Consider the following 26,762-nt stretch of genomic DNA (forward strand, 5'->3'; position numbering starts at 1 on the left):
TTTGCTCATTGTTACTTGTGTGCATAATTTCAGGCAGTTGCACTGAATCGCGCACACACGCCTGTAGTTACACACTCAAACAATTTAATGTCCATGTACACCTCCACGTAAAAACAAAACTGATTGCTTGCGCCACCACTTCTTGTGTCGACATTTTTTGCGTTTTCCACTCCATGCAAAATCATACTCATTTATATTTTGAGGCTAAACGGCATTCATTCGTAAGATGGCGAGCAGTATAACTGGTAATTTCTTCTCACCAATTTTCACTGCACTGTCCCCTTTAGCTGTCATAATCACTGCATTAAGAGAGTGATACAAATCCGCTCTACCGCTCGCTGCCATCTCCGTGTTCTTTTAGCTAGCCAGTTTCCAACATCCACTCATCGCCCTCCCTGTTCCATGCTTGCATGTTTTTCCTGTGAAGATTTACACCGCATGCCCATTCCCTAAAACATGCATTTGTTTCCTCTCATCCTTCCCTTTCTGCAGGGTTTTGGATAGCAGACATCCCTAGGATCATTAGAACCTTGCTAGATTTTCAGCCTGGAGAGCCGCCCTGAGCGCACTGCACTGCAGATTGCTGCCATGCAGATACAGAAGCTGCCCTGCTGTACCACCCCATGCTGAGTTGCCCACAGCCCAGAGAGCCGAGAGGTGGGTTAGCTCTAAGGATCTGGGAAGGGCTGATGCAAGAGGGAGGCTGAGCATACCTACTGTACATGGACAAAATTGTTGGTGCCCTTCCAAAAAAGGGTAGATGTTTAAAAAATTCTTGACAACTTTAGAATCCCTTTACAAACCACATCTGCCATTTCAAAATTTAATTGATAAATATGATTCAAAATGTGCCTTCCACTTTTTTCATCTAGCTCTTTCTGGTCTTCAACTCTATCCGGCACTAGCCAAACAGCCTGTTCATTCAGCCATGCTGCTGTTCCCGTCCTTGTATATTTGTTGTGGCATGATTCAGCAAGGCGGCATGACTGGTTAGAGCAAGGGTGTCAAACAGACTTTTGTCTTGGGGGTCCTTCAGAAAGGACAGTAATTCTATACAAATGTGGCAGCACCAAATTATAGTTTTACCATTACACTTGAGGAGAACTTGAGGGATAACTCGTTTTTCAAGTCAGAAGGCAAGGATAATAGTTTGTTCAAGTATTGTTTAAAGTGCCACGACATGCCTATAAACATTTTAAAATAGATATTGTTATGAAAACTACATATAATATTATTCACTTCAATGTCTATATGAAAAAAAAGGGTTGAGAGTTGTCATTCATGCGCAAAGTTGGGGAAGTCTCACTTGACATCACAGTGGCGGCCATATTGCCTGCAACGTCATTTACAGATGTCACACTGGGACAGTTGCCATTGAGAACAATTAGTGCCACCTGCTATAGGAGGTGAACAACAGAGATTTTCGGATTTTTCTGACGCCCCTTCTGACACGGAAGCTCTTTTCGAAAGAAAAGAACATCTCACAATTGAGTGAAGTGACCGGGGCAATATTACTCTATCGTTTCAAACCATATTTAGATGAAATGCGCATCCCTTCTAACTAACAGACTCCCTGACAGTATGTATGACAGTATGTAGCGTACTCAGGAGGACCCAAGCCAGGCAAAGTAACTACTTCAGGGGTGCCCAGGCACTGGTGGCCAGTGGGGGGCTTCTTTCTCCTCCCACACGCGGCTAAACTTCCTCTGTGTCCTATCTGCGGTGGCGATGAACAATGCCGGTGGTGGCAGCGATGGACAATACTGGTCACATCGTCACATTTAGCACCCCTGACTTACGTACTTTATTAAATTATTATGACGCAGATCTTTTGGTACGTTCTAAGAGGATTATGTCATCCCCCCAACTATTTTTTTAATAGCCCTATACACATCTACCTGTCATTTGGAACCCACAAAACTCTCGTCCTCTGCACCTGTGCAATCCATTTTTCACGACGAACCAAGTGTTTTGGAAACATGTGAAGAATGAATCCATCCTCGCGGGTGTTTGAGCAATATCCAGCAATAGAACGAGATGGCATTTGGGCTAACACGTGGGAAAAAACAGCTACTTTCCCGCTGGTAAAACTGGTATAAACACATGAACCTGCCTGTGTGTCTGGAAAAATTGTCACTTCTTGCTTCTTCTCCAAAACGAATGCCTTGAGAGGATTTTCATGGCGGGAGATACAAAAATCCATATACAATAACATGATGACGTGTGGTGAAAAAATGGATGTGTCCATTCCGGCTGCCTTTTTTTCATTAAAAACATACTAAAAATCATCCTTTACATGTCGGTGGCACTTTAAGTTATCCTAGAAAAGGGTATGGAAACAGTAAAAGTCAATATCTTAACATAACATTATACGTTATTGTTTATTATTATGACAATCTGGAATTTGGGTACCGAGTTCAGCAAAAATTATGGAAGTTGACAAATATAATTTGCATTTTGCGGGTCACATAGAATGATGTGCCAAGCGGCATCCGGCCCTCAGAACTTGAGTTTGACAAAAATAGGTTAGAGCGTTTGACTCACAGTACTAAATACTGGGGTTGAAATCCCAGCTCCATCTGTGTGGAGTTTGCATTATCTCCTCATGGCTCCGTGGGTTTTCTTCGGGCACTCCGGTTTCCTTCTACACCCCAAAAACAGGGGCTCAAAATGCCTTTAGGTGTGATTGTAAGTGTGAATGGTTGTTTGTTTGTATGTGCCCTGGGATTGACTGGCAACCAGTTCAGGATGTACCCCGCCTCCTGCCCTCATTTAGCTGGCGTAGGCTCCAGCACTCCCGTGACCCTCGTGAGGATGAGCAGCTCAGATAATGGATAGTTGCATGGATGATTTTGCGATTTTAGGCTGGTTTATCATGTGGCATTTAGTTCTACAACTGGTTCACACAGTGGAAAGAGCTTCTTTGGCTTTCCAATTGATGAAGGAATTTGTGACCTGTGGATAGGGAATCAAGCAACAGGGGAAGAAATGTCCTCAGCTATGGATGCCTGGAAAGCATTCCAAACTCTGTGCCGATCACTTCAAACTGGTGTGTTTTGAAAAAGACTTACCAGAACACATGGGATAAAATTGTGTAGTTAGGGAGAGGCTAAAGCAGCTGCAGTGCCAACTATTTTCTAATGGTCATCAGGATCTCGACCACCACCAAGAGAACAAAATCTTGCAGCCTCCACGGTGCAGTGGTGAAGTGGCGGAGACAAGAGGTGAGGATTTTCTTGTATATATATCTATGACTCTATTATGGTTATTACCGGTATACACTGGGAATGCAGCCCTATGGGGGCACAAACCAGTGCAATCTGTAGGCCGGTCCCAAGCCCGGATAAATACAGAGGGTTGCGTCATGAAGGGCATCCGGCGAAAAATTGTGCCAAACAAATATGAGCGTTCATCTAAAGAATCCCATACCGGATCGGTCGTGGCCCGGGTTAACAACGCCCGCCCCCGGCACTGCTAACCTGCAGGGCGTCGGTGGGAATTCAGTTACTGTGGGTCGAAGACAAAGAAGAGGAGGAAACCGGATCCATCGTCAGGAGAAAAAGAGGAATGCACAGAGCCTACAACTGAGTGTAGGGACTTTGAATGTTGGGACTATGACAGGAAAAGCTCAGGAGTTGGTTGACATGATGATTAGGAGAAAGGTTGATATTCTGTGCATCCAAGCGAGCAGGTGGAAAGGTAGTAAGGCGAGAAGTTTAGGAGTGGGGTTTAAATTATTCTACCACGGAGTAGATGGGAAGAGAAATGGAGTAGGGGTTATTTTAAAGGAAGAGCTGGCTAAGAATGTCTTGGAGGTGAAAAGAGTATCAGATCGAGTGATGAGACTAAAATTTGAAATTGAGGGTGTTATGTATAATGTGGTTAGCGGCTATGCCCCACAGGTAGGATGTGACCGAGAGTTGAAAGAGAAATGCTGTAAAGTACTAGATGAAGTAGTTCTGAGCATCCCAGACAGCGAGAGAGTTGTGATTGGTGCAGATTGTAATGGATTTATTGGAAACAGGGGCGATGAAGAAGTGATGGGTAAGTATGGCATCCAGGAAAGGAACTTTGAGGGACAGATGATGGTGGACTTTGCAAAAATGATGGAGATGGCTGTAGTGAACACTTATTTCCAGAAGAGGGAGCAACATATAGTGACCTACAAGAGCGGAGGTAGAAGCACGCAGGTGGATTATATTTCGTGCAGACGATGTAATCTGAAAGAGATTACTGACTGTAAAGTAGTGGTAGGGAAGAGTGTAGCTCGACAGCATAGAATGGTGGTGTGTAGGATGGCTCTGGTGGTGGTAGGAAGATTAAGAAGACAAAGTTAGAGCAGAGAACCATGTGGTGGAAGCTGAGAAAAGAAGAAGGTTGTGCGACCTTTCGGAAAGAGGTGAGACAGGCTCTCGATGGACAGCAGAAGCTCCCGGAAGACTGGACTATGACAGCTAAGGTAATCAGAGAGACAGGCAGGAGAGTACTTGGTGTGTCTTTTGGTAGGAAAGGGGAGAAGGAGACTTGGTGGTGGAACCCCAAAATACAAGGAGTCATACAGGGAAAGAGATTAGCGAAGAAGAAGTGGGACACTGAGAGGACTGAGGAGAGGCGAAAGGAGTACATCGAGATGCGACGTAGGGCAAAGGTAGAGGTGGCAAAGGCTAAACAAGAGGAATATGAAGACATGTACACCAGGTTGGACACGAAATAAGGAGAAAAGAATCTCTACAGGTTGGCCAGACAGAGGGATAGAGATGGGAAGGATGTGCAGCAGGTAAGGGTGATTAAGGATAGAGATGGAAATGTGTTGACTGGTGCCAGTAGTGTGCTAAATAGATGGAAAGAATACTTTAACAAGTTGATGAATGAAGAAAATGGGAGAGAAGGAAGAGTTGAAGAGCCAAGTGTGAAGGACCAGTGGCAATGATTAGTAAGGGGGAAGTCAGAACGGCACTTTCAAAGGATGAAAAATGGAAAGGCAGTTGGTCCTGATGACATACCGGTAGAGGTATGGAAGCAATTTGGAGAGATGGCTGTGGAGTTTTTGACCAACTTATTCAACAGAATAGAATAGAAAAGGGTTCGAGTTCCCATTTTTAAGAACAAAGGCGATGTTCGGAGCTGTGGGAATTATAGAGGAATAAAGTTGATGAGCCACACAATGAAGTTATGGGAAAGAGTAGTGGAGGCTAAACTCAGGACATAAGTAAGTATCTGCAAGCAACAGTATGGTTTCATGCCTAGAAAGAGTACCACAGATGCATTATTTGCCTTGAGGATGCTAGTGGAAAAGTACAGAGAAGGTCAGAAGGAGCTACATTGCGTAGACCGAAGGAAAGCCTATGACAGAGTACCAAGAGGGGAACTGTGGTACTACATGCGGAAGTCTGGTGTGGCGGAGATATATATTAGAATAGGACAGGACATGTATGAGGGCAGCAGAACAGTGGTGAGGTGTGCCTTAGGTGTGACAGAAGAATTTAAGGTGGAGGTGGGACTGCATCAGGGATCAGCTCTGAGCCCCTTCCTATTTGCAGTGGTAATGGATAGGCTGACAGATGAGGTTAGCCTGGAATCCCCTTGGACCATGATGTTCGCAGATGATATTGTGATATTCAGTGAAAGCTGGGAGCATGCAGAGGAACAATTAGAAAGATGGAGACATTCACTGGAAAGGAGAGGAATGAAGATTAGCCAAAGTAAAACAGAATATATGTGGGTGATTAAGAAAAGTGGAGGGGAAAGAGTGAGGCTACAGGGAGAAGAGATAGCGAGGGTGGATGACTTCAAATATTTAGGGTCAACAATCCAGAGCAATGGTGAGTGTGGTAAGGAAGTGAAGAAACGGGTCCAAGCAGGTTGGAACAGCTGGCGAAAGGTGTCTGGTGTGTTATGTGACAGAAGAGTCTCTGCTAGGATGAAGGGCAAAGTTTACAAAACAGTGGTGAGGCCGACCATGATGTACGGATTAGAGACGGTGGCACTGAAGAAACAACAGGAAGCTGAACTGGAGGTAGCAGAAATGAAGATGTTGAGGTTCTCGCTCGGAGTGAGCAGGTTGGATAGGACTAGAAATGAGCTCATTAGAGGGACAGACAAAGTTGGATGTTTTGCTGACAAGATTCGAGAGAAGAGCAGACTTCGATGGTTTGGACATGTTCAGAGGCGAGAGAGTGAGTATATTGGTGGTAGGGTGCTGAGGAAGAAGCTGCCAGGCAAAAGAGCGAGAGGAAGACCAAAGAGAAGGTTTACGGATGTGGTGAGGGAAGACATGAGGGGAGTTGGGGTTAGAGAGGAAGATGCAGAAGATAGGCTAAGATGGCAAAAGATGACACGCTGTGGCGACCCCTAATGGGACAAGCCGAACGGAAAAGAAGAAGAAGAAGACTGGTATACACTGGGCAGTTGGAAAAAAAAGACCCATGCAGTACTTTACATTACTGTCGTCTGTACTTTTGCCGATATGACAACTCAACAGATGGCAAAAACTTTCTGTGCAGCGTGTCATAAATCGAACAGAGCGAGGGACACACAATATATAGGAATATATAGAACGTGTAGTCATGCCCAAAAATATTGGTACTGTTGGGGTACCAAAATTTCTAGTCACGACTGTTTAAAAAGACATGCCTATCGCATACAGTCACATTGAACCCACTCTAAAAAAAAAAATCAACATTTCCCCACATTGGTGTTAAATTGTTTGTTGCTACTTGTAAAACACCCACATGTTTGGATTTTTTCACAAGAGTCTTGGCACTGCTGACACACTACACCAACAGTACGCATGGGAGAACAATTATTGTTTTTTTTTTTTTTTATTAACAATAGCCGCATGAAATGCTAGCTTTCTAGTGCACGGGATACAGGTCATTCTTACCCTGCTCACCCCCACATTTAAATTATGGGCAGCTTGCTAGTAGTGATGTGACCGGAGGGTAATAGCTGTTCCATTAGCTTTATATTACATTACATTACCATAACTGACACACTTTAACGCTGCCTTTCCTAAAATAAATAAATAAAAAATGAGTATGAGTTGATTCATCTAGTGTATATGTTTAAAAAAAAAAAAGTACTGAGTCAGTGATGCAGATTATCAAACCAAAATATAATAGTACACCTAAACAATCGAGGGGCACACTGCAATTTGTACCATGCTGGGGCACGCTTACACTGGATTCTGTCCCCAGAACCTTTGATAATGGTGGGCCAGGGGCGAGGAACATTGCTCATGTAAGAGCACGCATATATTTCATTAGAAGTGTGCAATTTTGATGGGAAATATTTTATCACCATCCTGTAAGTTATTAATAACTGCCAACTTGCACAACAGACACCACAAGAACAGCTGCAAAGTCATGGGTGCACTTGCTTGTGTTTGAAACACGTTACAATCAGACTGGTCCATATATAGCCACACATATTGTATATCTGGTGAATGTTTAAGTCTTCATTGATGTGAGATAGGCTTGGTATTATGGTGAATAAGATTTTAGAATGTACAAATATGCTATATATTTAAATTAATTTTTGAAAAGTGATTAATTTCACTTCTGAAAAGTCTTATCTAAAATAAATATAAATTAAATATGATGAATATGTCTGTTGTGAATTTGTGATTTGTCAAGGCAGATTATAATCTCCCTGTTGAGTTTTAGTTGTAGCCGATTCGTCATGACTTCAGCAGTTAGAAGTGGTATGCCAACCTTAATTTATTTATTCATTTTTTTCAGATTGTAGAAAAAGCACTTTGGGTAGTGTCATCGATAATATTTCACCTTTGCAGGTGTGGTACCAATTAATATGCTGTTGGAAGAAATATGACTCGTTTTCTATGTGTATTGGGAACAATTACATTGTATTTTGAGACCTTTGTTGAGTTTCAATTAATTAACTCTCATTTTGACCTAAAGTTTAACCTCACACATTTGTTAGTTGGTGCATGCACCCATTATGAACGTGTGGCATCCATCCATTTACTGTATATCGCAATAGAAAGATGTTTGAATTAACTTACATAAATTAACAACAAACAAATTTATATAAATGACGTGATACAAAGCACATTTTTGTTCTGTTCATATTTTGTGCATATTTTTTTAATTTATTTTCTAAATTAAATTTTGCCGAGAGTATAAAAAAAAACATTTGGTCAAGGGTCATGAATATTTCCACTTTTCCGTGTGTAACAGAATTTTTATTTCATCAAACAGAGTGCAGACGGAGCAATAAAATCTCTTGTGAATTTGACAGAGAGCAGTATTTTTGACAAGTCTGCCAAATTTGAATGAATTGAATGGTAGTATTTAAAATTGCTCTAAATATTGATTATAAGGAATAAAAAACTGACACTCCTGCATACAATGACTATTTTAGTGGAAAAACAAAGTGTTCAGTGATCAAATGTTCTACTCAGTCATCAGTCCGCCAGCCTCAGTGTTGGCTAGGGAACATAGTAAAGCAGTGACAGCGTGTGGATAAAAGCTGTTTTTCAGTTTGTTGCGCGTCGCATGGTCCTCTACCTTGTCCCAGATGCAAGGAGGGAAAAAAAAAAGGAACCAGTTACTCAGGTACTGAAACAATGTACAAGTTACAATTTTCAATGTTGAAAAACAAGGCCCACCCTCGAGCTGGAGGACTGTGTGGGCGTGTCTTCTGAAGGCAGCAGTAATGAGCCCTCCACCTTTCAAATATGTCCGTCCGCACTAGTGTCAAGTCAGCTACAGGTTGAATAGGTTTACCGTTGTGTTCAATAAACCGTTGACTTTGCTTTAAATGTCTCGGTCATGCAGGGAACCACGCAACAACAATGCAAAGTGAGGCCCTGATGTTTGAGATGACCCTGCAATCAACTGAGCTTGTTAGCTCACTTCTTCTGCTTGTGAATACTATAAACAATTAACATTACATTAAGTGTCTCGGTCTTGTAGTTCTGCACACGCCGCATGGCACAAGGCAATAGCCTATTGGACGTACCCAAAACTGCTACACCTGTCTTGAAGTACAGTAACCCCCGACTGCTTCCAATTGCCAGTGGCAGGCCAAGTGTCAGTGGAGCCATCCAACTCACCATTGGCACGCTCCTTGCGTGGGCGTTGCATGATACTTTAGGCAAGATGCATTTTTTGGTTTGTAGGACATAGCGAAATACCTAACTGCATACTTTAGTAATAGAAATAGGACAATGTTTTATTATGAAGTTACTTGCATTTGCAACATCAATCCATCTATCCATTCATCAATTCATCTATCTATTCATGCATCCATCCATCCACTCTCAACACTACTAATCCTGTTCATTGTCACGGGGTGCTAGAGCCTATTTTAGCTGACTCTGGGCGAAATTCGAACTACAACCTGAACTCATCACCAGTCAGTTGCAGGGCACATATAGACATGGACAAATTTTCTCACTCAAAAATGAGCCATTATTACATTTCCTAAGAGAACAAGTCATTTTCAATGCAATAGTCAATAATAGTAAAAAAATCTTCTTCTTCTTCTTCTTTTCCTTTCGGCTTGTCCCGTTAGGGGTCGCCACACCGTGTCATCATCCGCCATCTTAGCCTATCTCCTGCATCTTCCTCTCTAACCCCAACTGCCCTCATGTCTTCCCTCACCACATCCATAAACCTTCTCTTTGGTCTTCCTCTCGCTCTTTTGCCTGGGAGCTCCATCCTCAGCATCCTTCTACCAATATACTCACTCTCTCGCCTCTGAACATGTCCAAACCATCGAAGTCTGCTCTCTCGAATCTTGTCTCCAAAACATCCAGCTTTGGCTGTCCCTCTAATGAGCTCATTTCTAATCCTATCCAACCTGGTCACTCCGAGCGAGAACCTCAACATCTTCATTTCTGCCACCTCCAGTTCAGCTTCCTGTTGTTTCTTCAGTGCCACCGTCTCTAATCCGTACATCATGGCCGGCCTCACCACTGTTTTGTAAACTTTGCCCTTCATCCTAGCAGACACTCTTCTGTCACATAACACACCAGACACCTTTCGCCAGCTGTTCCAACCTGCTTGGACCCGTTTCTTCACTTCCTTACCACGCTCACCATTGCTCTGGATTGTTGACCCAAAGTATTTGAAGTCGTCCACCCTCGCTATCTCTTCTCCCTGTAGCCTCACTCTTCCCCGTCCACTTTTCTCATTCACGCACATATATTCTGTTTTACTTCGGCTCATCTTCATTCCTCTCCTTTCCAGTGCGTACCTACATCTTTCCAATTGTTCCTCCGCCTGCTCCCTGCTTTAACTGCAGACCACAATATCATCTGCGAACATCATGGTCCAAGGGGATTCCAATCCAACCTCGTCTGTCAGCCCATCTATTTCTACCGCAATCAGGGAGGGGCTCAGAGCTGATCCCTGATGCAGTCCCACCTCCACCTTAAATTCCTCTGTCACACCTAAGGCACACCTCACCATTGTTCTGCTGCCATCATACATGTCCTGTACTATTTTAACATACTTCTCTGCCACACCAGACTTACGCATGCAGTACCACAGTTCCTCTCTTGGTACTCTGTCATAGGCTTTCTCTAGATCCACAAAGACACAATGTAGCTCCTTCTGACCTTCTCTGTACTTTTCCACGAGCATCCTCAAGGCAAATAATGCATCTGTGGTACTCTTTCTAGGCATGAAACCATACTGTTGCTCGCAGATACTTACTTCTGTCCTGAGTCTAGCCTCCACTACTCTTTCCCATAACTTCATTGTGTGGCTCATCAACTTTATTCCTCTATAGTTCCCACAGCTCTGAACATCCCCTCTGGTCTTAAAAATGGGAACTAGAACACTTTTCCTCCATTCTTCAGGCATCTTTTCGCCCGCTAGTATTCTGTTGAATAAGTTGGTCAAAAACTCCACAGCCATCTTTCCAAATTGCTTCCATACCTCTACGGTTATGTCATCAGGACCAACTGCCTTTCCATTTTTCATCCTTTGTAGTGCCTTTCTGACTTCCCCCTTAGTAATCATTTCCACTTCCTGGTCCTTCACTCTTGCCTCTTCAACTCTTCCTTCTCTCTCATTTTCTTCATTCATCAACTTCTCAAAGTATTCTTTCCATCTATTTAGCACACTACCGGCACCAGTCAACACATTTTCATCTCTATCCTGAATCACCCTATCCTTCTGCACATCCTTCCCATCTCTATCCCTCTGTCTGGCCAACCTGCAGAGATCCTTTTCTCCTTCTTTCGTGTCCAATCTGGTGTACATGTCTTCATATGCCTCTTGTTTAGCCTTTGCCACATCTACCTTTGCCCTACGTCGCATCTCGATGTACTCCTTTCGCCTCTCCTCAGTCCTCTCAGTATCCCACTTCTTCTTCGCTAATCTCTTTCCTTTTATGACTCCCTGTATTTTGGGGTTCCACCACCAAGTCTCCTTCTCCCCTTTCCTACCAAATGACACACCAAATACTCTCCTGCCTGTCTCTGTGATCACCTTGGCTGTCGTCGTCCAGTCTTCCGGGAGCTTCGGTTGTCCATCGAGAGCCTGTCTCACCTCTTTCCGGAAGGCCGCACAACATTCTTCCTTTCTCAGCTTCCACCACATGGTTCTCTGCTCTACCTTTGTCTTCTTAATCTTCCTACCCACCACCAGAATCATCCTACATACTACCATCCTATGCTGTCGAGCTACACTCTCCCCTACCACTACTTTACAGTCAGTAACCTCCTTCAGATTACATCGTCTGCACAAAATATAATCTACCTGTGTGGTTCTACCTCCGCTCTTGTAGGTCACTATATGTTCCTCCCTCTTCTGGAAATAAGTGTTCACTACAGCCATCTCCATCATTTTTGCAAAGTCCACCACCATCTGCCCTTCAAAGTTCCTTTCCTGGATGCCGTACTTACCATCACTTCTTCATCGCCCCTGTTTCCTTTACCAATATGTCCATTACAATCTGCACCAATCACAACTCTCTCGCTGTCTGGGATGCTCAGAACTACTTCATCTAGTTCCTTCCAGAATTTCTCTTTCAACTCTAGGTCACATCCTACCTGTGGTGCATAGCCGCTAACCACATTATACATAACACCCTCAATTTCAAATTTTAGTCTCATCACTCGATCTGATACTCTTTTCACCTCCAAGACATTCTTAGCCAGCTCTTCCTTTAAAATAACCCCTACTCCATTTCTCTTCCCATCTACTCCGTGGTAGAATAATTTAAACCCTGCTCCCAAACTTCTAGCCTTACTACCTTTCCACCTGCTCTCTTGGATGCACAGAATATCAACCTTTCTCCTAATAATCATGTCAACCAACTCCTGAGCTTTTCCTGTCATAGTCCCAACATTCAAAGTCCCTACACTCAGTTGTAGGCTCTGTGCATTCCTAATAGTAAATAGTTAGTAAATAGTTAATAGTAAAAAAATAAAAAATGAAAAAAAAAAGGGAGAATGTATTAAGACTGTATGTAAAAAATATAAATTTGGACATCGGAAGTTTGGACCCGACACCAACGATATGCATTTTCAATTATGTCCTTTTCTGGTTGATGGTTTTGCCCTTTGCATCTGTGAGGTTCTCTTTCAGCCACAATGTTTAAATGAATTTTCCTGCACAGCATGGATGTCCTCCGTGAGATGCAAACTCACATTCCCTGAGCTTTTAAATGTAGTGTCACTGCATTTATTTGAAATGTATTCATGATTACACATCACACCAAATAGCACACTCCTTTTAATTTCCTTTTACAGGCCCTCAAAGCCAATGAGCAGCTTTCACTACATAATAGGCGAGAGAGTTAATGTAGCTTAAAAAGCCCAAGTAATTGTGCCTGTCTCCGTCATATTTTTCTTGTTGAACACTTGTGAATACATTAGTAGATCAACTACCTCAATGGCAGGTATGTGGTTGCATTTCAGGGGATATCTCACGCAGATTGTCCAAAGCTATGCAATGTCACAATGCAGAGTCTCCATCTCCAAGGGCTGTGGTCGTGGGACCGATGGAGTTTGCAGCCCACTCTCAAGTGACAGAAATATGGCTGCATCTCAGCCTCACTTTTTATTTACTGTTGTGCCCCCACCCCCCCCACCCCCCACCCCAAGAAGAGCACCTGTGTGACTTTTTGACGTGAACAAAGCAAGAAGCTAATCTAGATGCAGTCACATCTTTGTGGCAGCAGCCTCGGTTAAAAGACTAATCATACGAATTAAATCTGAATTGACTCCACTAGGTGCAATTCAATCTTAAATGACCTTTTGTTCCTCAAATATTGAACATTAGCATTGCGGTTTTACGTAAATAGTGGAACACATTAAGCTGTTTACCAGAACTTTCTTAAGCAGTGCAATGCGTTCAGTTATTTAAGCTTCCAATTTCTATCCACTTGACCAGAAGAGCATTTGTAAGGTCAGAGATCATAGATTATGGCTTACAATCTTTGTTCAGCCTGTGGGTGTTCGAAGGGCTTGATGTCAGGGCTCTCAACTTCTTCCACATCAAACTCATCTAAGACCACCTTAAGGAACTTAAGAAAGAGTCTTGCCCAAGATTCAATGTGAACTAAGGCCGAGAGTTTAATTCCTGACTGAGTCTTCAGTTCATTAGGGGAGTGCCTAAACACCTTTTTGGCAAAAAGATGAACTGCTGGGTGAAAGGTAGTATAGTCTTCCAGAGAGTGGGGTTTTCTAAGTTTAGTCGCTCCAGTGCTGTCATTCAAGCAGATGTGTTTTCAAGATGGATCTTGACTAATCATGTATTCTCGGTATCTTCGCTTCATGTCAGATATAATGGAAGTAAATGAAGCCACATTTACCTTGCTGTTGTTTGTTTGTGAGGGTTCCTACGCACACATTTGCAGTCAAAATGCCTTTGCATTGAGGCTTATTTGCCAAGATCAGACACAAGCGTCCTGGGTGTGTGAAGTGTTCCCATCATGCTTCACTTGGTGCCTGGGCAGCTCACGCCCACTCATCATCCCCACATTAGTGACCCTCTCTCTCTTGCGCTATCTCCCTCACACATGCTGGCTTTTTCTTTTTTCCCATTCCACTGCTGTGTGATCTCGCTGTTTATGTTTGACCTTTTTGCTGCGTTGCACCAGCTAATGATGGTACAGTGATAGCAGGTGTGCTGCATTAGCCCACTCCTGCCATGGCGGAACAAATTAGAGGTCCACCGACACTGAGCGCCAACCTTTTCACTGTCGGTACTCCCGTTTGTGGCAGGGAAAACAAACACAAACCCGTACGCCAGATATGCAAACTGCCACGACTGTACAAGTTTGGCACACACACAGACATACTCAAAGATGCACACTCTGAGTTGTCAGGTTTGGGCAATTTGAGGAAAATGACACAACCCCAACCACATAATCTTCTCACCTGGGAAAGTTCAGAAAAGGAGGTTGATGGGTATGTCTGTTTCAGTACACTTTATATGATATACATATCATATATATATATATATATCCTATCAGCTGCTTTTGCTTAACTTTTTTTTCTATAAACACATATCCTTCCCATACACAGGGATGAGAATTTTTCGCGGATTCGCGGCATTCTGAGTTTTTTCAGCTTAAAATGTCATTGTTGTGAAGGGTGTAGATTCATTGAGAAAATTTTAGGGGGGGAGGGGTACGGCATTTATGCACACTGTGAGTTGTCAGGTTTGGGCAATTTGAGTAAAATGACACAACCCCAACCACATAATCTTCTCACCTGGGAAAGTTCAGAAAAGGAGGTTGATGGGTATCAAGACCATCAAGACCGGCTGCTAGCATTTATCGACAGCGCTCATCGTGAAATTAGTCACAGCTATGATAGCGGAAAATGGCATTGCTATCTGTTTACGGCATTCCTCTCTGTTTGTATTAAATTTGGTGTTTAGAAAAATGACAGCATTCCAATTTCCAGGAGCATTTGGCGGTATTTCATCGGTATTTTCACTCTGACGCTAACATTTCTAAGAGAAGCAATGTGTTTACACGGCATATATATTATCGAGCGGTCTGCACGTTCCAGGATGGCGCAAGCCTTGGAGCAAAAGATGAAGATCGTGCCAGGGAAATTGATAAAGACCATGGGGTAACAAACTGTTTCAGGTGGGCATGGCTTGAAAAAAAGAATAACCCTGCAGATAGGAATGAAAACGGTCTCAACATGTCTGACCGAACACATACAAAAAGTGGACATTCTCGGCAAAGTGCTGTGCACTTATCCAGGAGCATCTCCAAACCAGGAAACACAAAAGTAAGTTGGACGTAAATTTCTCAAATATTATATAATTGAAATACGATTAGGCCTATATGTAGATCACGCATTTTATCGCTTACTTTTATATTTCATGATCTCTCTCTCATATATATATATATATATGTGTGTACTTATTTCTAAAGTATAACTTATAAGTGCAACCTATTTTATATAAATTTCACTAAGTCTACATTTTTATGTCTGAAGTTTGGCAAAATTATTTTGGTCATATTTTAAGTTTTTAAAATATTATGATTGCCCTGTATTTACACTGTTAGAAGCAACCAGAGGTCAACATTTAACAGTGTGTTTTATAACCCCCCCCCCAGAAAGCAGACATTTTCAGTGTTTTTCCAAATTGGTCATTCTCATCCCTGCATACAAAATAGTGGTTCAACAAAAAATGAATATCACATCTCATCACATTTATTATAACTAATGCCTGGATCTGCTCACTTAACGAGGATTTTGACTTTTTAAGATTATGAATCTACATTCTCCCCCTGTCGAAATTACTTACATTAAAGTAAAACAATCTAAATAATGTTATTAGTGTTATCAACAATGCAACATCATAATCGGATTTAATGGCCGACTATGTGCCAACACACAAGGAAATTTGTCACCGGCACTCGGTGCCGCCCTAGTACGACATTCATGTTAAGTACTGAGAAGAAGAACAAACCAACTAACAAGAACAAAGAACAATAGACATTCAATTAATAGGAACAATTCCTTATAAGAGTCACAGTTGTGCAAAGATGCAAAGTCTTCTAGCATTTACAGCAGGTAGAGTGCATCATATTATGTGAAGATTATACAAAGTGCGTTATAGACCAGTGCAATGACAATTGTGCAGCGTGCATTTCAAAGAGATGAATCGTGTGATAGTCTACAGCAGGGGTGCTGAATGTGTCGATCGAGGCAGTTTTGGTCAATCGCATGAAGGCGTGCCAAAAAAAACAAAAAAAAAGACGTCAGCCAATCATCCATCTCATCGCTTGATTCAGGCGCGGCCAATATGTCAATCGGACGCACATAAAGGCCCATTCTAGCAAGCTGGCCTCCTATTTACGGTCTCTCTTTTGCTTTCTCAACCGCAGTCGCGGTGTTTGTGTAAAACGAGAAAAGAGAGCAACTGGCTGCTTTGTTACTTGTTACTTGAGTTTTTGTTCTTGTTTTTACTCAGAATCACAACATAGTCGAATCAGTAGCCAATCATATTTGCCATACTTTTAATAAACCAAATGAGTTCTTTCTTGGAAATAAATTGTACTTTGGCTGCATCAAGTAGATGCATGAATGTTAATATCAGAGTATGTCAATTTACTATTCAATATGCATAATGGTATTATTCTTGTTGTTGTTGTAGTTATGATGATGATGATGATGATTGTTATTATTATTATTATCATTCATCAATCTTCCGTACCATGTATCTCCATTAGGGTTGGGGATGTACTTATGTAAAAAGTAAGTTTCTTTCGGCTTGTCCCTTTCGGGGTCGCCACAGCGTGTCATCTCAGATGAACGCACATATGTTTGGCACAATTTTTACGCCGGATGCCCTCCCTGACGCAACCCTTCTCAGGGAGTGGAGGCCCCAGTGGGATACGAACCCACAACCCCTGGTTTATCAAACCAGTGCTCTAACCACTGAGCTACAGGGCCTTGGGGATGTACTTATGTGATGTGTGTGAATATGAGTGTGTAGGTACAGTTCTTTGTGTATATGTGCCATATATGTATCAAAAATCAAATTGATAGCAAGAAAAGTTACATTCAGATGGCGAATCCGAGCTCAGCATGTTTGCAGACTAATGATTAAGGCCAGGGGAAGGACACGTTGGTGCTGTCAATTCTCGGCCTTTCACACCAACAGTCCAGAGATGGGCAAAATGAGGCAAGAAAATTAAAAACATACTTGATCGTAGGGAAACTGCTGTCGGACAAAATGAGCACCTTTAGACACGGGGAATAAAGCTTCTCGTATCCCCACCTCAACCAAAGTGCTATTTTGTAGTGTGACATCAGGCCGCTCTATTACTGTCATTACGGCAATCGGCCTATTCAATGAATTTGTCATTGTGAGGCTCACGGTTAAATGACACCCAATCTACATGGGCCGAGCCTGTCTGTTGTCCAGATGGAGATGTGAAACCTTGCCGCCTCCTCGTCATCAGTCATATCTGATTGATGTCGCCTGTTTGCTGACTGACATTTACAATTTCATCTCTGAAGGTAGTGTTCCATGGAAGTGATTGGATGCAGGATCTTGATTTCATGTGTCTGTTCCTTTGTTTCCAAATAGTGTGTGTAATCAGAGCTCCCCTACATCATAGAATTCTGGATGCACACACAACTGTATCCTCACTGACTGCCAATAATGAAAAATGATGTGTGATTAATTCAATTGGATAGTCAGACTTCTTGCATATACATTGTATTTTTTATCTCACTTATGAAAACTTGGAGTTGCCGGGGATCTTAAGCAATAATCCTCCACAGAAACCATACACATTTTATTTCTTTCCTTCTACATGTCTTAATTTCTTTATGTAGTTCATACCAAGTAAGATACAACATGCATTTTTTTCTTTTTTGTATCATTCAGTATGTTTTGCAAGTGAGTGTAGTAACTTCTCTTGACCCTCTCTGAAGTAAAAAAAAAAACAAACAAAAAGAAAAAAATACACATTAGCCAAAAATAATATCTCTTTATAATTCAAGAATAAAATGACAGTATATAGTCCATAAATGGTATTTTACATTGTATGTAACCAAAACAAGACAGAAAAGACAGGCAGAAAACATAAAAAAAAGCAAGAATTAAAACTATAAACTAATCTGTACCCCATGCATCCTCTTTGACGCTAGTACCCAGGAGTCCTTAGAAGCTACTGAGACCCCAGCAGTAAGGAACCCACTGGAGCCCAGAAATATGCCCCATCTGGAATCGCCAAGACACACAAGCATACAATAGCACTGGCCGGGTAGCCCCTGAGGAACTGCCAAAAACCCCACCCCACCCCACTGCACATGCCCATTGACTAAAAGGTATTGTCAATATCTGTAACCTTCCATCCATTTTCTGAGCCGCTTATCCTCATGTGGGTTGCGGGAGTGCTAGAGCCAATCCCAGCTGTCATTGGGCAGGAGGCAGCATACACCTTGAACTGGTTGCCAGCCATCGAGACAAACAGATGCACTCACAATCACACCTAGGGGTAATTTAGAGTCTCCAATCAATGCATGTTTTGGGGATGTGGGAGGAAACCGGAGTGCTCGGAGAAAATCCACGCTGGCACGGGAAGAATATGCAAACCCCACACAGGAGGGCCTGGGATTTGAAGCCCACTTCTCAGAACTGTGAGGCCAAAGCTCTACAGCTTCTCTACCGTGCCGTCTATCTGTAACCACATGTATCCAAATACATAAATACACACTCTCTATCAGCACCACCAAGGACCAAAAAAATGCCTGATCTGTACATAGTTACCATGTGACTCCTGCCAAAAGGGTTTGTTATCAAACACAAACAAAAAAATAGGTTGTTTGTTTTAAAGGAGTAAAGGTTGTCTCATTAGGCATGGCTGGATTTAACCACCGCAGAAATGTCTGCAGGGGCAGAACATTTGAAATTGAATTTGTAGGTCTCTTTCTCAAGGATTCAACACAGGCTTAATATTGACATTGCACAATTGATATTAATGAAAATATATGGACTGTGGCTACCCTGACCCACCGCTGCAAATGAACCAGAGTTCCCAGCGAAATGAGCCAGAGCCTGGTGTGCAGCTCCAAATTAAACAGTGTGATTTGTTTACGGTGCACCTGCTTGTGCATTTGCTTGTGTGTGACACAGACGTGGATAATTAGGCATTACAAGGGGAAACCCAATCAATGGAACACCGTCACCCAACCATTCTGATCAATTCAACTGTATTGACTGTTTCCCCGCTCATTAACGTGTATGATGTGTCTGCTGTGCTGAAGAAGGGGGTACTTTTGGGAAAGTATTGTCCCTGCTGTGACATAGGTAGGCTTGTCGCAGGCATGGGGGTACTGATTAGTCTTATTAACATGGAGGGTATCAGGCGCTTGTCCAAATGGAACCGCATGCACACATTCATACACATTGCTCCAGTGGGGTGAGCCAAGATTCACAGCTGAAGCATGCTGTTAGGCCGGCATGCAGCACCGTCAACCCAGGAGGAGACCGCTCTCTCAAAACTGTTGGTGTTTGAGTGCTAAATACTTTGAAGATACGCTGAAGTGCTGGTCCGATATTGCACAAAAACACAAAAGAAGCCTCCTGAAGAGTTTTTTTTAAGCAGACGTTTGACATCAGGGTCCTTGTCTTTCGCCTCACTGACAGTTGCCCATGCAAACTCCCGTTTAGATGCCCTTTTGTTCAAAATCCGCTTTCCTCCAGAGATCCATTTAGGAAACCAAACCCCATGACCGCCTTCTCTCTCCTTCAACGCCGTTTTCATATTTTTTAGCCTCCATCACAAGGCTCATGATTTAATCACATTCCTTTCAGCTGTTACATAATCACGAATGGTTTTACTTTATAATGAGACAAAGATAAACATTTTTATGTACTATATACATTAGATTTTTATTCCACACCCCAAGGTGCAAATCACCTGAAAATGATTACAAATTTATAAGGTAAACTTTGTGAAATAAATCCCTTCCAGATGTATAAGATGACATGAACTGTAAGAATGCCATATTGCAAGAGAGAAATATAAAAAAAAAAGCGATGCGACTTCTGTTCAGTTGTGCAGTGACTGCTGAAGAAGAGCCAGTCCCCTGACTCCAAGAGGACTGGCTTCCACAGAACTTATTAAAGATAATTGCAAACTAATTATTGCAGTGATGGCTTGGCACCTTCTTTTCGTGCTAGACACTCAACGTGGGTTTACAACATGCATTTAAATTTACACTAATTGCCAATCCTTGATTAATTCGTGACTGGGGTGTGCTTTATAATAGTTATTAATATGGCTGTATAGATTAGATTAAGAATTAATTTCCAAATAAAAATTTCATGCTTGCTGGATTTTGTCTGTTGCACAGAGATGATATATGTGTTATGTCACAATGCATGGGCCGAGCACTTTCATTCACTATTGCTTGTTTTCAAATAACTTGATCTAATGAGGATTTCCTGGAGCTGTCCTATACAGAGTTGAAAAATGCAATGACCTTTTTTATATATGCCCAGCGATTGGCTGGCAACCAGTTCAGGGTGTACCTGGCCTCCTGCCCGTTGACAGCTGGGATAGGCTCCATCACTCCCCGCGACCCTCTCTCTCACTCTATCTATCTATCTATCTATCTATCTATCTATCTATCTATCTATCTATCTATCTATCTATCTATCTATCTATCTATCTATCTATCTATCTATCTATCTATCTATCTATCTATCTATCTATCTATCTATCTATCTATCTATCCATTGAGAGAGAGAGAGAAAGAGAGAGAGAGAGAAAGCGAGAGAGAGAGACCTTCTTCAGAGTCAGCATCAGCTTTATTGGCCAAGTATGTAAACACACAAGGAATTTGTCTTTGGAAGGATGCGCTTGAAGTGTTTGTATCAGTGCAAGCTAGACTTTCGGCCACATTTTCTTAGCCACTTATCCTCACAAGGGCTGCAGGGAGTGCTAAAACCTATCCCAGCTGTCAACAGGGAGGAGGCAGGGTACACCCTGAACTGGTTGTCAGCCATTCGCAGGGCACATATAGACAGACAACAGTTGCACTCACAATCACACCTTTGGGCAGTTAAGAGTCTCCAATTAATGTATTTTTTTTTATGTGGCCGGAAACCAGAGGTCCAGGAGAAAATCCATCCAGGCACCGAGAGAACATGCAAACTTCACACAGGAGGGGCTGCAATTTGATCCCCGGTTCTCAGAACTGGGAGGCCAACACTCTAACCAGATGCCCCACCAAGCCACCTTAAATCAAATATATTCCCAAAAAATAATGCTGATCATATACAAATGACCCACGCAGATCAATAGATGTACTGTTAGATGTACTTCATAGCAGATTTGCTCCCATTAGCATGCCAAGTAACTATTCCTTCAAGTCTCAAGTCATGGGTGTCACTAGGTTTTATGAACAGGCGGGCTTAACCCCCAGGAGATACACAGGATGCGATTCAATGTCTTATTCAACACTTCTCTTTGGGCCACCTCAATCCAAACTTGGACTCTGACACATGCACATTTGCCAGGGAATTCCTTTCACTGTCGTGACGATTTCAATTTTGTACTGCATGTGTAATAGATCATACTTTGGATCTGGTTGGTATACCGACAGAAAGAAAAAAGAATCATCCCTGCAAAGCACAAAAGAAAAAAAAGCAGAAATGTGAGGGGACAAACTGCTCAGGCAGACCTGTACATGCAGTACTAGTATTACAAGAAGTATTCCTACATGATTCAGAATGTGGTCTACAAGTAAAATTCTTATCTGATCAGAAATACCCATTTGTCCCTGTTTTTCTATCTTACAGATTCATTTTGAATGAAATTCTTGATATTTTGGTTGTAGGTGATGGCCCAGAAAAGGCATGCAGGATTGCAGTTATCCCCCCAAATGAAAAACATGGGTCTGCATTAGCAGGAGGATACCTACGTGACATGACCTCGAACTAAAGCATTTAGGGATCATTACTACTGGGTAAATGTACTGTAGCTTCTGTGGATGCAAGGCCATTATGGGATCACCAAGGTAGATTCGTGACTAAAAAGCTACTTGCTGTTGATAACACCGTCATTACTTTCTGACACTGCCAATTAGCTAGTGCATTCAATCGTCAATTCTATGGAGGGTTGGTGCGAGTTCCTTCCAAGTGTCTGCGCAGATTTTTTTTTTTTAACCAAAGTTTTTGCGGGGATTTAACATTAATTTAGGGATGCCGAAGCCACCCTAAATTAGGCCTACCAATGTCAGTGTGTCAAGAGGCAAACGATTCCAGGTCAGTTGCTTGCTATATCGACCTAAAGTAATTTTTATATTTTGTGTATTCTAGAGGTGTATAAAGCAAAAATGATTTTGTGTTTATGTCAAGCAGTGTACTCTTGTAGACTTCACGATTATATGCAATAGTTCATAATCTTACCATTCAATTGTTAACCTGTCAGAGTACGTCAATAAGGTACTTTTTACTTCTTGGCACTACTTGGCACACCATACAATTTTTTATGGTATTCAAAGGGTGGAGGTAGACAAACTGTAGTAGTCCTGTCTCATGTGCAAAAACACACTCCCGAAGCATGATGCGGCCACCTCCATGCTTCACAGTAGTGATGGTGTTCTTGGGATGGAACTCATCGTTCGTCTTCATCCAAACACGGTTAGTGGAATTATGGCGAAAAAGTTCCACTTTGGTCTCATCTGACCACTAAACTTTCTCCCATGATTCCTCTGTATCATCCAAATGGTCATTGGCAAACTTAAGACGGGACTTGACATGTGCTGGTTTAAATGCATGATTTCAAACCATGACATCTTAGTATATTACCAACACTCACCTTGGAAACGGTGGTCCCAGCTCTTTTCAGGTCATTGACCAAGTCCTGTCGTGTAGTCCTGGGCTGATTCCTCAGCATTCTCAGGATCATTGAGACCCCTCGAGGTGATATCTTGCATGGGGCTCCACTCCGATTGAGATTGACCAACATGTTTAGCTTCTTCCATTGTCAAATGATTGCTCCAACAGTGGACCTTTTTTCACCAGCTTGGTCAGCTTCATCAGCTGCTTGGCAATTTCTCTGTAGCCCTTTTCAATTTTGTCTTTGGTGTCTTTCGACAGCTTATTGGTCTTGGCCGTGTTACAAGTTTGAGTCTTACTGATTATATGGGGTGGACAGGTGTCTTTATACAGCTAACGACCTCACACAGGTGCATCTGATTCAGGATAATACATGCAGTGGAAGTGGACTTTTAAAGGCGGACTAACAGATCTTTGAGGGTCAGAATTTTCGCTGACAGAGAGGTGTTCAAATACTTATTTGCAGCTATATCACACAAATACATCATTAAAAAAAATCATACATTGTGATTTCTGGATTTTTCTTTTTAGATTATCTCTCTCACAGCGGACATGCACCTACGATAAAAATTTCAGACCCCTCCATGATTTCTAAGTGTGAGAACTTGCAATATGGTAGGGTGTTCAAATACTTATTTTCTTCACTGTATATGGTCAGGGCAGTTCATTACTGTTGCCTTAACTATCATATTAAATATTGATTTATTGATTGATCAGGACCGTTTATGGTCAACCTTCAGGTAAACCACACACCCTGTCACAGAAGACACACAAGCCAGTATTTAAGGAGAAGCCTGCCCGCCAATCTCCTTCCAAGCCTGGGCAAATTATTTTCTTTGCGTGCCATAACTATCATGTCAAGCCACGTTGCCATTACAGTGATTGCCGACAGCCCTGATAGCCTCCCTGTGGTGACTTGTGCCTTTGAGGAGTTTTGCCAGCCGTACTCTCCTCTTGTCTTGATTGCGGCAGCTGTCATCACCCACTATTGCCTTTTTTTGGAGGGAAAAAGAGAGCTCTCCAAAATTTCATTTGCAGGCTTTGCGAAGGGTTTGCAAAGTTCTTGACCCCGCCCCCTCTGGCACTCATGCCACCCTGTCCTAAAATATTTTTGTTCTGTCACTTAGCGTTCCCTCTCTGTTCACAGAAAACATCTGTCGTCTCCTAGCGTGATTCATTGGCCATCACACTAATCTTCCCTCGCTTCTCTCTTGCTATTTTGCTTTGTTTTCTGAACGCAGCGCACCACGCCCCAACCCCCCTCTCCCCCTCCATGAAAGTTGTCATTTGTTGCCCATTGTCTCGCTGGTATTTAGCGGTGGGAAGATTAGGCAGCTGTGAATGGACTGCAGCTGTCTACGCTGGATTAGGGTAGTTTAATCAAAGTATTTTCTAATGCGCCTGGTAATGATGATCCATGGGGACAAAGTCTCTTTAACAGATAATGATAGCTAGGCGCCCTGCCGGAGATGACTCGCTTCTGAAAGCGCTGGTGTCTTATCGCAGCTTTACGTGCAGATGTACTGCAGCCCAGCTAGTTAGCCAGAGTCTGAGTATTTTGTTCTTCATACTCTGCATGTCGTCTGCATCTCATCCTTATTACAACACGTTTGTGATTGGCTAGCATCCATTTCAGGGTGTACCCTGCCTGCGGCACTTCCACAACCCATGTGACGATAAGCGGCTCAGAAAATGGATATATGGATAGGTTGATGGATGATTTTAAATGATGGTTCTTTCACTTGACCTTGCAATAATGTTGCTTCTGTTCTTCAAAGACTTACTAGGTATTTTTGTTTGAATTAACTAAATTTGGTCACTTTATTTAGACTGCCAAAGCTCCTCTTTGTCACACATTCTGTTTGTTGGACACAATTTCTATGCTCAGCCGAGGCATTAAGAGAGCCTATTTTGTTGTCTGGTATTACGTCCCTGCTTTTGGCAGATGATCTGGTTCTGTTTGTTTTATCAAGCCACAAACTTCAACTATGACTGGAGCACTTCACAGCTAAGTGTGAAGCAATTGGGATGAGACTCAGTGCATCTAAATCTAAAATTATGTACAGTGGTGGGAAAAAAGTATTTGCCCCCTTCCTGATTTCTATTTTGTTTGCATATCTGTGATACACAAAGACTCAAATCATCAAACCAATTTTAATAGCACTCGGAGACAACTCAAGTAAATACAAAATGCAGTTTCCAAATGACAATTCAAATAATTAGGGCACAAAAAAAGAATGTAGATCTTTCTGACACTCTGTGAAAATATATTTGCCCCCTCAACCTAATAACGTTTTTTCTCTCATTTCTTCTTACATTTCTTTGGATCATGGCATGATGTATTGGTTCTTCAGATATTGTAGCCTACTTCACATTCTCTGACAGATTCTATTTCAGTAATTACTTGATTCACCAAATATGGTGGTAATCAGGTTTGGGTGTGGCTTGTGAAATTGAACTCACCTTTCTAAAATGTGTAGTTTTTCACAGTAGTTTTGTGATCTAAAAAGGGGGTGCAATTTCCTGTCCACAGAGGGCCAGAAAGATTTGGATTTTTTTTTTTGTACCTTAATAAATTGATTTGTCATTTGAAAACTGCATTTTGTGGCTCCGTGGATTGTGTTTGAGTGATATTAAAATTGGTTTGATGATTTTAAGTCTTTGTGTGTGATGGAAATGCAAAAGTCAAGCTGCTGTTCCCCACTAGATGAGCTAGATGAGGTGGCTCAGGCATCCCATGAGGGCACCTCCTGGATGCCTTGCTGGTGAGACTTGCTGGGGATGACTCAGGACAAGCTGGTGAGACTCTCCCCCATATAGCCTTGTAATACTTCAGGATCTCTCCAAAAGAGTTAGCTTCGGAGACGGAAGTCTGGGTGTCCCTGTTTAAGGTGCTCCCCCCACGACCGGACCCCAGAAAGCAGAAATGGATGGATGATGAATTTAGGTCTTTTTATGCTTATATGCTTGTGCTTACATTTTCCCAAAATTTTCATGGTTAAAATAATCAGTACTACATGTAGTAGAAAAGCCTGTTTTCTAAACAGCACGTGCAATCTTTTAGAGTGCGTTAACTTGCAATTAGTCCCCTATTTAGGATCTAAGTATGTCCCAATATTTGTTTTATTTTGTGGTATTTTAGCCACAGTGGAGAAGATGAAAACACTTGCACAAGCTCCTAAGATTTGGCAGTGCATCTCAAAGAAGGAAATAAATGGGCAAATAAGGAAATGTGTGTAATACAGTATGTGTGTGCATGTCCATGTCCTAGTGCACAACTGGCAGAGACCTTGATTTTAATTCACTGTGTTACAATGTATGAATGAAAACCCTAACCCGATACACAGATTGATTGATTGATTGATTGATTGATCCTGTCCGCCAGTGTGGAGTCCGCATGATCTCCCTGTGCCTGTGTGGGTTTTCTCTAGGTCCCAGATTCCATTAACATGCATTAATTGGAAACTCAAAATTGCCCTTAGGTATGATTGTGAGTGTGATTGCTCGTTTGTTTCTATGTGCCTTGCGGTTGACTGGCAACCTGTCCAGCGTGTACCCCGGCTCCTGCTCGATAATGGTTGGAATAGGCTCCAGCACTCACATGACCCTTTTGAGGAGAAGCAGCTCAGAAAAGGGATATATTGATTTAATAGGCCAATAGCCTTTTTAATTGGCCTTTTTAAACTGGTTGTATTCTCCACTACTGTCCCCACACAGAGGGGCCACGCTGCTCAGGACAGATGTCAGTGGAAACACTGAGCCACCGTGGCATGCTTCTCAATCAGAGGCTTAACTTGCCGCTCACTCCCACTGCTTACCACAGAAAGAAAATCTGCACAAACCTCCAAGGAGATGAGAGATCACTGAGATTCCACCTGTTCCTCAACATAACAGGTGCCTGTCATCAGATCTCTACCGTGCTGTGATGCGCCCTACTCACACCAGACTGCATGT

At 42.3% G+C, this 26,762-nt stretch overlaps 1 long non-coding RNA gene and 1 other non-coding gene across 6 annotated transcripts in view; one reads left to right on the forward strand and one right to left on the reverse strand.

Annotated features, from left to right (window-relative positions):
- Positions 1-26,762, forward strand: part of LOC133506283 (uncharacterized) — a 45,391-nt gene that overhangs the window by 14,170 nt on the left and 4,459 nt on the right. For all 5 annotated transcript variants that reach the window (XR_009796464.1, XR_009796461.1, XR_009796462.1 and 2 more), the window contains exon 2: positions 493-657. This is a non-coding gene — a long non-coding RNA (uncharacterized LOC133506283). The remainder of the gene's footprint in view (positions 1-492; positions 658-26,762) is intronic.
- trnai-gau (transfer RNA isoleucine (anticodon GAU)) lies at positions 16,828-16,900 on the reverse strand. The gene has a single exon. It is a non-coding gene; the product is annotated as a tRNA-Ile (tRNA).

This window comes from Syngnathoides biaculeatus, chromosome 2 (assembly GCF_019802595.1).
Source record: "Syngnathoides biaculeatus isolate LvHL_M chromosome 2, ASM1980259v1, whole genome shotgun sequence".
Taxonomy (NCBI): domain Eukaryota; kingdom Metazoa; phylum Chordata; class Actinopteri; order Syngnathiformes; family Syngnathidae; genus Syngnathoides; species Syngnathoides biaculeatus.